Raw genomic sequence first — 5,000 nt, 5'->3', positions numbered from 1 at the left:
AGCTGGATAGATAAGCTGACAGACAGAGAGAAAAAGGGAGGGACAGAAAGCATGCGTGTGATACAGAGAATATATATATATATATATATATATATATATATATATATATATATATATATATATATATATATATATATATATATATATATATATATATATATATATATATATACACACACACAGTAATAGGTTTGCTCTCAATTTCGCTCACAGCCTTTCCGTAACACAGATTTCAGTATTCTATCCTCTCACTCTTCCCGCCTTGACCTCCTCATCTCAGAATCCTTCCTTGTACACAAGGTGAACCCAGAACTAAACAACTCAACCACCGCAACCACCTTGTTCACCCAATAGACACACACACTTTGGTTCGTTTACCCCTACTTGTATTGCATATATGTTATTTTGTTCCATTTATGTTACTTTGTTCCACTTCTATTTCCTAGTTATTATTATATGTATTCTATTGCCTCCCTTTTACGTATATATTGTTAATGTTCACCATATATTTGTAATTTGTTTTTAACCCCAATTTCAGAACTATTTTTACGCATTATTATTGTCTGTGACTTTTTTTTTATTCTTTTAGCAGTATTGATGATGGAGGTATAGTTATTTCCGAAACGTCTAAATAAACATGAAATTCTTCGCGACTGTGTTAGTGTACCTGTTCATCCATATATATACATATACATATTTATAAATAAATATACATACATACATACATACATATATATATATATATATATATATATATATATATATATATATATATATATATATATATATATATATATATATATATATATATATATATATATATATATATATATATATATATATATATATATATATATATATATATATATATATATATATATATATATATATACACACATATACACATGTCAGTTATGCATTCGTTGCGACTGTTGCAATCAACCGTCAGTTTATGGAAGAGCGGTCTGTGTAATGCAAAATGCTTTCCATTTTGAAGGAACCCGGATATGAAGTGATATCCGATACATGAAGTATTATCACAAGGCCTTTTCTGCAATTCAGGTGAAGAGCAAATTAAACAGCAGGGAGCGAGCTGGCTTTCAAAACTTCAGCGATAGAAGAGTCTCGCAAAGCACACACACGCACGCACACGAGCTCCTCCCAAGATAGTTCCCGTGAATGCTCCAAGATCCATTAGCTATTCTTGAGTTTTACAACCTTGGGTTTACGTGTGTCCTGAAAAAGTTGTGGGGATTCTAAGAACCTGAGCCTCATTACGGGTCTTCGAACCGAGAACCACGAACCACAGACTCACTTCTACAAACGTCAATAACCCCGGACTCATTACATTTCTTCTTGAGGTCTGGAAGAATCTGGAAGAAAAAAAGAAATGAAAAATGAAAATGAGAACACCACGTTCACGGCAAATATTCTGCTGCATTTTCCCTGACAGCCTCTCGTGTGTAGACTCTCTGCTGAGGCTGAGGGCCTTGTTTGCTCCCTGCAAGACATCCGAAAAAGACATGTAAATCATGCACACCAGCGGCGCCTTTTCCGTGCACGAGAGGGAAGAAACTCCCACCTTAATCAGGAGAGATCAAGCAGCGCCAGGTGGAGGCGGCCTGGCACTGCTGCAGTGTTGTCTGTGACGCCGTTTTGCAGTCTCGATTTGCAGTTTATATTTCATCAGATATCTCGCTTCGTGCAAGACGTGCAGCTACCTGAATCATGTTATTCATTTAAAAGGTAGAGATTACTATTTATGAAAGGAGAATTCCTACAGCTCGGGTCAAGAGACTACCCAATAATTGAAGACTTACTGCCATGACAATGGAACAAAAAGTACATTATCAGCAATATAAACAATTTTGGCTGCTTTTCTGAGACACACAACTACTGTGCCAGAAACGCGTCTTTTCTAACCAAAAGAGAGCCAGTTACCCATACCTATATATCTATTACAAAACATGACGCTGCGCCGCTTTAGAAGCCTTGCGAACTACGTATTGCACTCTAATACCATGAGCACAAGCAAATAAACTTTTTCATGCTAAGTTGAGAAAGATTAAACCAACGCCAACAGGTGCACATCAAAAAACAACACCGCAGACAGAATCAATGGTCTCTATTAAAACAAACACCAGTGAGCAGAATAACGTTTGCGTATAAGAAGAAAATCCAATCCCAAGCCAACAACACCGTTTCTTGGAACGTCGAGATACACTTACTCAGAGCGAATCGTAGCTACATTAAAAACCGAATAGTAAATGAAAAAAAATAAACATGATAATAATGTTACTGATAATGGATAAATTAAAAATGCAGAATAATAGAATGCATTTATATTTCTGTACTTGTGGCTGTTAAATTTTGTCTGGGCTCACGCGTTGGTATGCTTGCGGTTTGGTTCATACGTCGATTTACGTGTTTGTCTCTCTCGTGGCCTCATCATGCGCTGTGCTTTACGAGTGCGCAGGAGTGGCTCAGTCTCGAGAAAAAATAGATTCATTGCAATTATTTACACTTCTCAACAAAGCGCTGTTTGTTTTGTATTAGGAAAGCGTTTGACACTGACTGGATTAAATCTAGCTGTGCCATTTTATTTTCGAGATGATTATGGCACTTTAGTAGCAATGAAGATTAAGGGAATAAAAAGATGATATAATATCAAAATATTATAATATATATATATATATATATATATATATATATATATATATATATATATATATATATATATATATATATATATATATATATATATATATATATATATATATATATATATATATATATATATATATATATATATGTATTTATATGTATATATACATATATACATATATGCATATGAATATACATATATCTATATATATCTATCTATTTGTCTATTCATCTATGTATCTATACATAAACATACATATATATATATATGTGCATATAAGTATATATTTATCTATCTATTTTATATATGTATATATACATATATAAATGTTGTGTGTGTGTGTGTGTGTGCGAGTGTGTGTGTGTGTGTGTGTGTGTGTGTGCGAGTGTGTGTGTGTGTGTGTGTGTGTGTAAGTGTGTGTGTGTGTGTGTGTGTGTGTGTGTGTGTATGTGTGTGTGTGTGCGCTCGTCATGTGTGTGTATACGTGCGTGTGTGCGCGTGTGCGTGTGCGCGTGTGTGTGTGTCTTTATGTGTGTGTGTGTGTGTGTGCGTGTGTGTGTGTACATGTGTGTGTGTTTATGTGTGTGTGCGTGTGTGTGTACATGTGTGTGTGTTTATGTGTGTGTGCGTGTGTGTGTGTAAATGTGTGTGTGTGTGTATACGTACGTATGCATTTATGTATATCTGTACACACACACACAAAAGCTAAAAGCAAGCAGACCGACAAACACGAATTCCACAGCCGAAAAACCCGCAGTGGAATCCCCCCCCCCAAAAAAAAAAAATCTCTGGTACCCAACTCCCAACACCCCCTTCCCTCCCCCTCCCCCTCGCCTCTCCCCCTTCCCCTTGCCCCCCCCCTCCCACGGCCCTAATCCCGACCATCTCCTAATCTTTCCTTCACCTCCCTCCCCCCCCCCCCCGCCCTCACTCCCTAAGCTCTGGTTCAGATATTCTGGATATCGTAAAGCATTCCAAGGCAAACGGCGTTTTTATGCAAATGAGTTCCGAATTTCCGGCCATGTAATTTGAAATCGCGTTGTCTTGTTAGAACTTTGCACTACGTCTGCGAGGAGGGGTGGGGGGTGGGGGGGGGGGTAGGGTGTTGGGAGGGGGTGGGGGGGTGCATGTGCATTGCGAGATTGGTCCCTTTCGGCTCCTGTGCTTACTCGCTCGCTCTCTCGGGCCGTTGTCTGGGGCTCTCTCTCGCTCTCCCTCTCTCCTTTTTTCGTTCTCTCTCTCTTCCTTCCTTTCTCTCTCTCTCTATCTATCTATCTCTTTCTCACTCTTTCTCACTTTCCCTCCTTTCATCCATCCCCCACCTCTCTCTCTCTCTCTGTCTCTCCCTCCCTCAATCCCTCTTTCTCTCTCTATCTACCTATCTTTCTCTCTCCCCTCCCACTCTCTCTCTATCGATCTTTATCTCTCACCCTCTCCCCTTCCCCTCCTCTCTGTCTCTCTCTCGCATTCTAGATATATATTTTTTCTCACTTTTTTATCGTTCTCTCCCTTCTGGTTTTATCCTCGATTCTCTCTTTTTCTCTCTTTGCATGTCTATCTCTGTTTGTTTGTCTGTCTGTCTGTCTCTGTTTCTTCCTTTGTTTCTTTCTCTCTCTCTCTCTCTCTGTCTGTCTGTCTCTCTCTGTCTGTCTGTCTCTCTTTCTCTCTCTCTCTCTCTCTCTCTCTCTCTCTCTCTCTCTCTCTCTTTCTCTCTCTCTCTCTCTCTCTCCCTCTCTCTCTCTCTCTCTCTCTCTCTCTCTCTCTCTCTCTCTCTCTCTCTCTCTCTCTCTCTCTCTCTCTCTCTCTCTCTCTCTCTCTCAGCTCTCTTTCGTTCTTTGACATTCCAGCTTCATTCTTGCTTTCTTCTTCGCCTCCCCTTCTCATGCTGTTCATTCATCCATATATATATATATTTCTCATCTTCTCAGTTCATCTGTTCTAATCTCCTTTTTTTTCTCTCACTCTCTCTCCCTTTTCTCTCTCTTTCTTGACTGATTCATCTCCCCACCAGTCTTTTCTCTCTTCCCTTCACCCTCTTCTTCTCTTCGAATAATATCTCATTCGCCAACCCATCTTAATCGCAATCTCACGTAAACTATGGAGCCTTTGATGTTGAAATGTGTAAGTAGCTTTTGTTCTGCGTAAGGACTGCAAGGGTATTATCCTCATAGCAGCGACATCTACATCAAAAACTATTACTCCTTCGAACAACAACACTATAACAACACCCAGGTACAATAAGAAGAACTAAACAAAGGAACATTACACGCATATATAACAATACTGCCCCGACTGTCGACAAGAACAACAATAACAAGGACCACAACAGTCACAC

Source organism: Penaeus vannamei, chromosome 4 (assembly GCF_042767895.1).
Source record: "Penaeus vannamei isolate JL-2024 chromosome 4, ASM4276789v1, whole genome shotgun sequence".
Lineage (NCBI taxonomy): Eukaryota > Metazoa > Arthropoda > Malacostraca > Decapoda > Penaeidae > Penaeus > Penaeus vannamei.
This window is presented reverse-complemented; position numbering follows the sequence as displayed.